Here is a 13,091-nt window from a genome sequence, read left to right as displayed (position 1 = left end):
GGGGGGGGCATGGTGGGTTGGGAGGGGGGGGGGGGGGCATGGTGGGTTGGGGGCGGGGCATGGGGGGTGGGGGGGGTACTCTTGCATGTTGGTGCAAAAGTATAGATTGAAAAAACAATATTTGTATGTGAATATGATAGAGCCACAAAGTGAACTTTTGATTTGGGAAGGAAAAACGTCAAGGAAAAATATTAAAAATAATTAAATTAACAAATAACTTAGATATAGCTAGAATTTCTAATATAGGATTATTTCAAATTCTTGCATGTTGGTGCAAAAGTATAGATTGAAAAAACAATATTTTTATGTGAATATGACAGTGCCACAAAGTGAACTTTTGATTTGGGAAGAAACTTTTTAGAAAGTAAAATTTTGATTTGGAAAGGATATTTTCATAAAGTAAAGTTTTCATTTGGGAAGGATTTTTGGGCTTCGTCCAAAAACAACACAAAAAGTCCAAAATTAATGAAATAGGTGTTCTACATTTGATTAGTACTACTTCAAGACATTTTAAGTGGTCTTGTTTGTTTGAATGGATGCATAAATCATCCAAGAACACCTGTAAAAACTCATTCAAAAATGACTTGAAAGCTGTGAACATGACTCGCTAGGATGTGGCTAGGGCATTACAAAGGCCAAATGGCATGACTCTATATGCACAAATACCCCATTCTATAGCAAATGCTATTTTTGATTGGTCTTGAGGAGCAATTTGCACTTTGTTATAGCCACTGAAGCCATCCAAGAAGCTATATATTTCGGATCCTGCCACTTTTTCCAACACTGTTTCTGTTAAGAGTAGGGGATAGTGATCCCTAATTGTGGTGGCATTCACATTTTTTAAGTTTACACATATTCTAAGCTTCTTGTTGCGTTTAGGCACAATGACAATGGGTGAAACCCAATAAGTGTGCTCTATCTCGTAGATGAATCCGACATCTAGTAGTTTTTCCAATTCGTCATAAACCATGGTGCCATATTAAGGATTTGTATGATAAGGTCCACATACCTTAGAGTGAGCACCTTCCATTATAGGTATCGTGTGTACTGCCACTTCTGGTGAAATTCCTTTCATCTCTTTGTATGACCATGCTAGGTAGTCACGGTATTCCATTAGGAGTTCTTTGAGTTTGGTTTCAACTTCTTGACAAAGCTGTTTCCTAATGAAAACCAATTTTTCTTCCTCCCCTTTAAGGGTGAGGTTTATTGTGCGTGTTTTTGCCAGTCCCTCATAGATTGGAGTTTCTCCAATGCTATCGGTTTCTTTAACTTCAGATTCTCTGAGTGGTCTTGGCATTGCTATTGGCACACTGCCACTTGTATAATTCTTGAAGTATTCTGGCACTTCGCGAAGATCGGGCCTCTAAGGGGGTTGAACTAGCCTGACATGTGTCATATGTATTGGGTGGCATAGTTTCATTTATTAATTTGTTAGGCTCTTCTTGACATTCTTTTTCTAAAGTCTCTTGATCGAGCTTCATCCACACATGTGGCTCTTTCTACATGTAGAAGTAACAAAAAGTTGTATTGTGAAGATAGTGGGAGAGAGGGAAGGAGTCTCACTTGCACCTTTCTCACATACACAATGGGGGAATACACACAAAGGTGGAGGCTAAAAACAGTTTTCCTCTTCTTAGTTGTGAAAGCCAAAAGAGCTCAAGTACAAAGAAATAGAAGAACCCTATATGAGGGTCTCAAACCAAACTCAGCTAACTAAGGTGGCATACTAACTGAGCCATGAACTAGAGTAGATAAGGATAGCTGCCATCCAGCTATTATTCATGGGCGGTGTACCAACCGCATCTCCAGCTAACAAGTCGGTGACATAAATGCACAATGGTCACCCTGGCATATCACGAGTGGAGCTCGATATCTCAACACTCCCTCTCGAGCTCAATCCCAATTCCTGCACACCAAGCAGGTCTCTGAACTTGCGCAGCTTCTCTGTGCCCAATGCCTTCATGAATATGTCAGCTACCTAATCCTCTGTGCTGACATAAACTAGATCAATAAGACCTAGTAAAGCCTTCTCCTGCACATAGTGTTAATGCACCTAATGTGCTTTGTTCTAGCATGATAGACTGGGTTATTTTCAAAGTGTATACTACTCATGTTGTCACAATAAATGACAACTGGCCCATCTGTAGACTGATGCATATCATAAAGTAGCTTATGCAATCAAGCTACCTCACATGCAGCCATTGCTGCACCCCTGTACTCAGCCTCTGTGCTGGACAAGGCAACTGTAGGCTGTTTCTTGCTACTCCAGGTGACTACAGCACTCCCAAAAGAGAACATATATCCACTGGTAGATCATCTATCAGAAATACTACCAGCCCAATCAGCATAAGTGTATCCATGTAACTGTATCTGAACCCCAGCCTCATAAAATAGTCCATACTTCAATGTGGACTTCACATACCTGAGTATGCGTCTAGACGCATCCAAATGGGGTTTCCTTGGAGCCTGCATAAACTAACTTACCAATCCAACATCATAGCTCAAATCTAGCCTGGTAATAGTCATATAAATCAAACTTCCTACTATGCGTCTGTACATAGTAGGGTCTTCTAGAAGCTCACCTGCATCTACACTCAGCTTCACATTATGCTCCAAAGGAACTGAAATAGGCTTACAGCCTGTCATCCCATATTTGGACAGCATGTTCAATCCGTATTTGACCACACAGTCACTTCCCAGTGATGATTTTGCATCAATAGGCAACAAGGATGATTCTCCAACTCCCAATATCTCTGTGCACAAGCATACGATGAAATTTCTGTGGCAACTTTTCACCGACCTACAGAGCAGTGGTCGCACAGCAAAAACAGAGCCTTTTTTTGAGTGCCTGCGAAGAACTTTTGCCTGCAAAAGGGCCTCGAAATGGCCTCGAATCACCTCTCTAATATATACTGCCCTCTCACCACACCATGAAGGGTGTCTCAATCTGAGACACCGCACTCTTGCACTTCCGGCTGTGCTACCTGCAGAGATTTGCTCCCAAACTTGAAAAAAGAAAGCAACACTGGTCCTCTTACCAGGACACTGTGAACTTGGTTTGCTTTCTTGAGCTCCTTACCATGAACCAGGCTCTGATACTATGTGAAGATAGTGGGAGAGAGGGAAGGAGTCTCACTTGCGCCTTTCTCACATACACAATAGGGGAATACACACAAATGTGGAGGCTGAAAACAGTTTTCCTCTTCTTAGTTGTGAAAGCCAAAAGAACTCAAGTACAAAGAAATAGGAGAACCCTATATGATGGTGTCAAACCAAACTTAGCTATTTAAGGTGGCATACTAACTAAGCCACGAACTAGAGTAGATAAGGATAGCTGTCATCTAGCTATTATTCATGGGCGTTGTAGCAACCACATCTACAGCTAACAAGTCGGTGACATAAATGCACAATGATCACCCTGGCATATCACGAGTGGAGCTCGATATCTCAACATGTATCGCATTCTCTTTCTACATAAGTTTAACACATTCTCATGTAGAAGTTGTAACATACCTACGTAGGTGACAAAATGTTGTAGTATAGTGGCAACGGCACCAAATGTTGGCTCTTTCCCACTGCTTTCGTAGGAAGAGCTGGGTTTTGTCAGTATGCAGGGTTTTGAGGGTTTGTGTCACCTACAAACATATTGGGGTTGTCGTTGTAGTATATGTGTAGCTTAGGACCTGGAGTCGTGTTCGGGTGAGAGACATAGGCTTAAGTGTGGTAAGCAAAGTGCATGCATGTGTAAAAGGAATGTGTATCATCATGATTGAGGTAATGAAGGCTTTCGCCTTCATTGGGGGTTGTAGGGTTTAGGAGGAGTTTAAGGGTTAGGAGGTTCTAAGGTTAGAAGGAGGTTCTAAGGTTTAAAAGGAGTTCCATGGTTTAGAAGGAGGTTGTAGGGTTTAGAAGGAGTCCAGGGTTAGAAGGAGGATCCAAGGTTCAGAAGGAGGTTCCAGGGTTCAGAAGGAGTCCAGGGCTAGAAGGAGGTTCCAGGGTTTGAAAGGAGGTTCTTGGGTTTAGAAGGAGTTCCAGGGTTTAGAAGGAGTTCCAGGGTCTAGAAGGAGGTTCCAGGGTTTAGAAGGAGTCCAGGGTTAGAAGGAGGTTCCAGGGTTTAGAAGGAGTTCCAAGGTTTGAAAGGAGGTTCCACGGTTTAGAAAGAGTTTCAGGCTTTAGAAGCAGGTTCCAGGGTTTAGAAGGAGGTTCCAGGGTTTAGAAGGAGTCCAGGGTTAGAAGGAGGATCCAAGGTTTAGGGTAGAGTACATGGTGGAGAACTCGTCTCCCTCGTAGATCATGGAGTTTAAGGGTTGAGGAACAAAGGGTTTAGGGGGAGCATAGGAGTGGGAGAGGAAGAAGGTGTAAGAGCATGGGGAAAAGAAGAGAGAGGAGGGAGGAGGAGGAGGAGGAGAAGGGAGGAGGAGGAGGAGGACAGAGGAGGAGGAGGAAGGAGGAGGAGGGAGAGGATGGGTTGCAAGGTTGGAGGAGAGGGGAGGAGGAGTTGCAAGGTTACGACATGCTTTTGGACATGGAGTGCAAGGAAGGATGGACACTTGAGACAAATTCTTGGAATACCAAATAGACTCAATGCAATTCCCCAAAGAGTGTGGGCTTCATTCCATTATGGGGTATTTATACACGTTGGAGAGCTTCTCTCTCTGCATGTAGGAATTGTACCACAAAGTTGTAACACAAAGTTGTATCACAAAGTTGTAACACAAAGTTGTAACACAAAGTTGTATCACAATGTTGTAACACAAAGTTGTAACACATTCTCATGTAGAAGTTGTAACATAAAGTTGTATCACAAAGTTGTAACACAAAGTTGTAACACATTCTCTTTCTACATGTAGAAGTCGTATGTAGAAGTTGTAACATAGAGTTGTATCACAAAGTTGTAACAAATTCTCTTTCTACATAAGTTCATGTTGGCACATACCTACATAAGTTCACTATCCTATCAGTACACATACCTACATATGTTTACTTGCTACTTGAGGCACTAGTCTCCTTGACACTGGTGCCAAATGTTGGCTCTTTCCCATTGCTTTCGTAGGAAGAGCTAGGTTTTCTCAGTATGCAGGGTTCCGAGGCTTTTTGTTACCTACAGATATATTGGGGTTGTCATTGTAGTATATGTGTAGCTTAGGACCTCGAGTTGTCTGGTGAGAGACGTAGGCTTAAGTGTGGTAAGCAAACAAAGTGCATGCATGTGTAAAAGGAACGTGTACCATCATGATTGAGGTAATGAAGACTTTTGCCTTCATTAGGGGTTGTAGGGTCTAGGAAGAGTTTAAGGGTTAGAAGGAGGTTCCAGGGTTAGAAGCAGGTTGCAAGGTTTAGAAGGAGTTCTAGGGTTTAGAAGGAGGTTCCAGGGTTTAGAAGGAGGTTCCAAGGTTTAGAAGGAGTCCAGGGTTAGAAGGAGGATCCAAGGTTCAGAAGGAGGTTCCAGGGTTCAGAAGGAGTCCAAGGTTAGAAGGAGGTTCCAGGGTTTGAAAGGAGGTTCCAAGGTTTAGAAGGAGTTCTAGGGTTTAGAAGGAGGTTCTAGGGTTTAGAAGGAGTTCCAGGGTTTAGAAGGAGGCTCCAGGGTTTAGAAGGAGTCCAGAGTTAGAATGAGGTTCCAGGGTTTAGAAGGAGCTCCAGGGTTTGAAAGGAGGTTTCAAGGTTTAGAAGGAGTTCCAGGGTTTAGAAGGAGGTTCTAGGGTTTGGAAGGAGTTCTAGGCTTTAGAAGGAGGTTCTAGGGTTAAGAAGGAGTTCCAAGGTTTAGAAGGAGTCCAGGGTTAGAAGAAGGATCCAAGGTTCAAGGTAGAGTACATGGTGGAGAACTTGTCTCCCTTGTAGATCATGGAGTTTAAGGGTTGAGGAACAAAGGGTTTAGGGGGAGCATAGGACTAGGAGAGGAAGAAGGTGTAAGAGCATGGGGAAAAGAAGAGAGAGGAGGGAGGAGGAGGAGGGAGGAGGAGGAGGAAGGAGGAGGAGGGAGGAGGAGAGGGAGAGGATGGGTTGCAAGGTTGGAGGAGAGGGGAGGAGGAGTTGCACGGTTAGGTCATGCTTTTGGATGTGGAGTGCAAGGAAGCATGGACACTTGAGACAAATGCTTGGAATACCAAAATAGACTCAAGACAATGCCCCAAAGAGTGTGGGCTTCATTCCATTATGGGGTATTTATACAAGTTGGAGAGCTTCTCTCTCTGCATGTAGGAATTATAACACAAAGTTGTAACACAAAGTTGTATCACAAAGTTGTAACACAAAGTTGTAACACATTCTCTTTCTACATGTAGAAGTTGTAACACAAAGTTGTATCACATATCTATGTATGTTTACTCGCACAAAGTTGTAACACAAAGTGAGCACAAAGTTGTATCACAAAGTTGTAACACATTCTCTTTCTACATGTAGAAGTCGTATGTAGAAGTTGTATCGCAAAGTTGTAACACATTCTCTTTCTACATAAGTTCATGTTGGCACAGAGTCAATGATGGGGATATCAACCTCGATGCAGAGGCTGACAATTTCTTCAATCGAAGAAATAACAACAATCAAGGCCGACGCCCCTTGGGAAAACTGGAACTTCCCAAATATAATGGTAGGGGAGACCTAGCCTGATTCCTCTAGCATTTTGATGCCGCATGCCGCACAGGTGGAGATCAATCCCATGAAACCAAGGTGGCTTGGTTTCCCATGGCCTTAACTGATGAAGCATCTGAATGGTACCTAGACCTTCTAGTGGAAGAGCATGCCACATGGGACCTACTTCAAACAGAATTCAAACGACACTTTCAAATAGAGAGGCTACAAGATGATCGCGCTCTCCAACTCAGCAAGATCGAACATACGTAGGTATGTGATACAAATTTGTGTTACAACTTTGTGTTACAACTTCTACATGTAGAAAGAGAATGTGTTACAACTTTGTGCAAGTAAACATACGTAGGTATGTGATACAACTTTGTGTTACAACTTCTACACATAGAAAGAGAATGTGTTACAACTTTGTGATACAACTTTGTGTTACAATTCCTACATGCAGAGAGAGAAGCTCTCGAACTTGTATAAATACCCCATAATGGAATGAAGTCCACACTCTTTGGGGCATTGTCTTGAGTCTACTTTGGTATTCCAAGCATTTGTCTCAAGTGTCCATGCTTCCTTGCACTCTACGTCCAAAAGCATGTCCTAACCTTGCAACTCCTCCTCCCCTCTCCTCCAACCTTGCAACCCATCCTCTCCCTCTCCTCCTCCCTCGTCCTCCTTCTTCCTCCTCCTCCCTGCTCCTCCTCCTCCTCCCTCCTCCTCCTCCTCCCCTCTCCTCCTCCTCCCTCCTGTCTCTTCTTTTTCCATGTTCTTACACCTTCTTCCTTTCGCACTCCTATGCTCCCCCTAAACCCTTTGTTCCTCAACCCTAAAAGTCCATGATCTATGAGGGAGACGAGTTCTCCACCATGTACTCTATCCTAAACCTTGGATCCTCCTTCTAACCCTGGACTCCTTCTAAAACCTAGAACTCCTTCTGAACCCTAGAACCTCCATCTAAACCCTGGAACTCCTTCTAAACCCTGAAACCTCCTTTCAAAGCCTAGAACTCCTTCTAAACCCTAGAACCTCCTTCTAACCCTGGACTCCTTCTAAACCCTAGAAACTCCTTCTAAACCCTTGAACCTCCTTCTAAACCGTGGAACCTCCTAAACCTTGGAATGCCTTCTAAACCCTGGAACCTCCATTCAAACCCTGGAACCTCCTTCTAACCCTGGACTCCTTCTGAACCTTGGAACCTCCTTCTGAACCTTGGATCCTCCTTCTAACCCTGGACTCCTTTTAAACCTTGGAACCTCCTTCTAAACCCTGGAACCTCCTTCTAAACCCTCGAACTCCTTCTAAACACTGGAACCTCCTTCTAACCCTTGAACCTCCTTCTAACCCTACAACCCCCAATGAAGGGGAAAGCCTTCATTACCTCAATCATGATGATACACGTTCCTTTTACACATGCATGCACTTTGTTTGCTTACCACACTTAAGCCTACGTCTCTCACCGAAACACGACTCGAGATCCTAAGCTAGACATATACTACAACAACAACCCCAATATATCTGTAGGTGACAAAAAGCCTTGTAACCTTGCATACTGAGAAAACCTAACTCTTCCTACAAAAGTAGTGGGAAAGAGCCAACATTTGGTGCCGTTGTCAGGGAGACTAGCATCTTAAGTGGCGAGTAAACATACGTAGGTATGTGTTAAAAATGAACTACTTCAAACTTTCACGAACATAACACTCAAGGGCAAGGAGAGTAAAAAAAATTTCCCATTTCTAGCCAACCATATCTACCCCAAGCATCAACCTTGGGTTACTACCTTAGGAAATTTTCTTTATCTCTTAAATAGAAGCCACATGATATACAATCAAGATAGGTAGTGGACACGAATGCATAGAGCTTGCAATTTCAATCATTTTACCTTTTTGCAGAAAAGCAAACTGAGGTGGCTATCTCCCTTACATGCTCTCAGTGATTTCACTGGAGGAAGAAGTAGAACGAGGAGCAAAAATTCGGGCAGACAGGGAACGGTTACACTATCAACTTAAGCATGATGATTCGTATGACTACTCATAGGAGTATTTGCATTCTGTTCGCTCTGATGAGGATGATCCTAATATTTACAGTTTTATGAATTATCCTCGCCCCCGAGGCCCCTTCAGAGTTGACATCAAAATATCCTCTAGTAGTTCTGAGGAGGATGACACTCCAGAAGAGCCACCTCTTCTTGAAGTTTATCCACCAGCAATTGGTTGCAGCTCCATTAGAGGTCATGCTTGTGGCCACGGCTTTCACCGAAGTTTTGATACTTGCGAGTTGGAGACCTCTGAGGAACTTTCAGACTCCTCCCTTGCTCCTCCAATATACAGACACCCCCTGCAGACGAACACTCAAGTCCATCTATCTTTCACCCTCCTCATAGTGTACATGATTCCACTTCTCATTTTCTTCATCCACCCTTTTGGAGAACCCTTGCGGCGGCACTTCTCATTTTCTTCCTCCATCCTTTTGGAGAACCCCTGTAACTACTCTCTTTGCACCCACTCCTTCTTCCCATCCTACTCCCTATATGGCTCCACCTCGTCCTCCTTGTTTAGATCAATTTGAGAGCCTAGGAATTAGTATTGATGGCTGTTGAGTCCACCTTAAAATGATCACTGACAATTGCATGAAACTCCAAACTTCCATTGATTCCCTAGATCAGAAGGTCAGTGAACATCTTATGCAATGTAAATTGTATACTAGTCTTGATCCCGGTCTACTGTCTAATAGTGTATTTTCTCCATGACTTCTTCCAACAACCCGCCCCACTAGTACACAACCCAATGAAAACTTGGCTCATTCACATACAGATCTGGCGTGATGGTATTGTTCCTTCTTTCCTTATTGCCCTTGTTGACACTGGTTTCGGATTTAATATCTATAAATATCATGCCCTTCCTTCCCACTATTAGCAAACACTAGAAGCACATGATCAGATGAAAGGTTCCACCATGGGTGGTGGATTGGTTGCCTGTAAACGCTTTGCCTCCTAGGTGGCTATCTCCCTTGCAGATCATCTGCTGACTACCATCGACTTTTACCAACTCAAATCACAAGGAGTCGATCTTGTCATTGGAAATGACTTCCTCAACTGCCACCTTCCATTTGGTTTCTCTACTGATGAAATGGTTCTAACCATTGGTGGTTCTCTTGTGCATATTCCTGCTTGCGAATGCTTGAAGAGGGTACTCAAGCCATTCGATAAAGATTTGCAGATTGTAAATAAGTGTGCTCCTACTCCTCCATTCACTCAACCACCTCCAAAATTTGCTCCCACTCCTGAGGCCTCTCCACTTACTCTGCCAACTGAATTCAGTCCTCCTCCCTCAGATGAGGCCCAACCACCCCTCAAAGATGCCGAACTTGATGATTACATCAATGGTCTCCATGAGGAAGAGTAGAAGAGCTTGCGCACACATATGCATACTTTGCATATGCTATCATCTCTCCAACAAATCCAAGAAAGGTTCATTCAAGATTGTAGTAGTGAGTCTCCTCTTGCATTTAAACATTTTTTTCAGCATCAAGTTTCTCTACCCCTCTGTGAAGGCTCTAAGCCCTTTAAAGAAAGTCCATATGGGTTTATGCAGCAAGAGTGGATCCTTTGTAATTAAGAAATTCAAGAGCTCCTAGAAATGGGACTTATATCCGACTCTCGCTCAGAATGGGCAGCAGCAGCATTTTATGTAAATAAGCATTGCGAACAAAAGTGGGGTAAGAAGCGGCTTGTCATTAATTATAAGCCAGTCAACAAATGTTTGCTCTCTATCTCCTACCCGATCCCCAGCAAAGAATACTTGATGCAAAAGATCACCAGCTCAATGATCTTCTCAAAGTCTGATTTAAAGGTTGGTTTCTGGCAAGTAGGCCTCCTACCTAAAGACTGCCACAAAACTGGTTTCGTGGTGCCGCAGGGTTTCTACCAGTGGAATGTTCTTTCCTTCGGCCTAAAGACAACCTCGATTGAATTTCAAAAATTCACGGATTTGGTCTTCAGCCTCTATCACTCATTTTGTCTTGTTTATATTGATGATATCCTTGTATATAGTAGAGATCTCCATTCACATTTGAAACATTTGCAGATTGTGTATGAGCTACTAAAGAGTAAAGGTCTTGCTCTCTCTGCAAAAGAGATTATGATTCGTCAAGAGACCATTGAGTTCCTCAGCATCCATATTCACAAGGGCGTCATTCCAATGCAAGACCATGTTTTTAAAGTCCTTATCACATTTTGCAATGAGATACGTGATCATACTCAACTGCAGAGATTTCTTGGCTACCTTAAATTCTCTGTGCCTTCCGGTCTGGTACATTCTAGGGAGCTGAACTCAATTACCACTCCATCGAAAAAGAGATCCTTGCGGTCAAACGCACCATTTAGAATTTGGAGATATTCATTTTAAATTGAGAGTTTATTGTAAGGACTGACAATCAAAACTTCAAAACCTTTTGCACCCGTCGCATTGATAAATAGATTGGTGGAAAACACCTTGCCAGATTGCAAAAATTCTTTACCATGTACGATTTCTCTGTAGAATGGAAAAAAAGGCAGCACCAATGTCATTCTTGATATGCTATCACGTGAAGGTGCCCCCTTTTGGCAAGCACACAATGGCGGTTTACTTCTTCCTACTGGCAATGGGCCCAGCAATGGATAACCATGTCCTTGCCATGACGATTAGACACTGTCCATATTGGATAAGACCTTCATCATGACCTTGTATAGCTTTTTGGTGATTAGACATTGCCTGTAGTCCCAGGTAAGACCTTCAACTTTATGTCTTATCTATTGTATAAAATATTCCACTCAAATAGTGTAATACAGCTCATTCCCCACTCAGAAACCATTCACCTTCTCCTATATAAAGGCTTTTTTGGCTCATTTGTAAGGCAGAGTCTGCTTGGCTTTTCTGAGTTGTTGTTTTCTGAGTTGTTGTATCCTCCAGCTTCTAGTATTTAGCTTTGAGCAATATACTTTTGCACTTCCCAATATCCTTGCCTTTAGTTTTCTTTTGTTCTTCCAGTTTATCTTTGTCTCTCACATGCCTCTCTCCTTTCCTTTGTTCACAATCTCTTACATCTTATTCTTTGCTTCTGATTGGTCTTCCCCTTTGCTACGCACTTCTCTGCCCACCAATTTCCCTGTTTATGTTTGCTTCATCCACACCTCTTCGCTAGATTTTGTGTTCTCCGTTCCTCTTGGCATCATTCTCAGTTCCCATTCTTACTTCGTCTAGACTTCATCTACGTTCTCTTCACCCTTCCGTTGTTCATATTCCATTCTGGTCCAAGGTCTTATCCAATATGGACAGTGTCTAATCATCATGTCAAGGAGATGGTTATCTATTGCCGTGCTATGGTCAATCATCCTAATAATTGGGAAGTCATATCCCAGGGCACAACTGATGGATCCCTTCTATCTTCTCTTTAGATTCTGCAGACAAGAATTCCCACCAATTGGTGATGACTCCAATGAAACCCTTAGTGGTCTTGACAGTAGCGTCTCACAGATTCCATCGATAGATGGTTACGAGAGACATCATATGGTCGTAGAAGATTTTGAGGATGTCCTTCATGGCTTGTGGAGAGATGGAATCAATATTGAGAATGTACTCATTCACATGCAGTGATATTATCATAGTTGTGCGACTGGGCGGATGATTTACTACCGTATATCTTTGGTACTACAGAATGGCATATCATCGGATGAAAATTGTGAAGCAGCAGTCGATGTAACCCGGTCTTGGATGGCTTCGGCTTTGCTAGGAGGCAACACAGTTTCTCACTTGCCTTCATGATCATCATCAAGAATACTTGCAATGGAAACATGAGAAGAAGCAGGGAAGGATAGATGCATCACTTGTTTGCCATGGTCATGAGGAGAGCGGAGCCGGATGAGTGCCTTAGAAGGTGCATCTTCAATCTAAAACTAGAGAAGTTGGGAAGAGACTTCATTGAGGACCTATTGGTAGTCCATTTCCCATTCTTCTAGGATAGGGACAGCATCAAAGGGAAAATGAGTAATTTTGGCATTAGTTTTTTCATACAAGATGCACTCAATCTTAGGATGAACATGACGGGGAATAGGATTAATAGTGGAGACTAGGTAGTTGACAGAGCAGTGGATTCCACAGTGTTTTGCTGACCTAGGCTTCATAGAAAGGCCTTTGATCTGGACATACAAATGGTGGCTATGGACAGGGGCTGTGGACAGATAGGGATCATTCAAGGACATCTTGAAGTTTGGGTAAACGACAGTATACACAGGCTTGCGATTTAGGCTGTCATGCACAAGACTGATGCGGGCATCCTTAAGATTAAGATGACGAGTATTTACTAAACTTACCATACACGTAGCATTTACACCAAGACAAAACAAAGGCTCTATTGCAAGCACGAAACACCCATAATGAATATACTGGTATCCATAATGTACAAAAGAGTCTATTTCCTGAGGGGTGAAGAGGGGAATGTGAAGATAGTGGGACAGAAGGAAGGAGTCTCACTTGCGGCTT

This window comes from Dipteris shenzhenensis, chromosome 27 (assembly GCF_047967505.1).
Source record: "Dipteris shenzhenensis isolate YYH24624 ecotype China chromosome 27, Dip_SZ_1.0, whole genome shotgun sequence".
Lineage (NCBI taxonomy): Eukaryota > Viridiplantae > Streptophyta > Polypodiopsida > Gleicheniales > Dipteridaceae > Dipteris > Dipteris shenzhenensis.
This window is presented reverse-complemented; position numbering follows the sequence as displayed.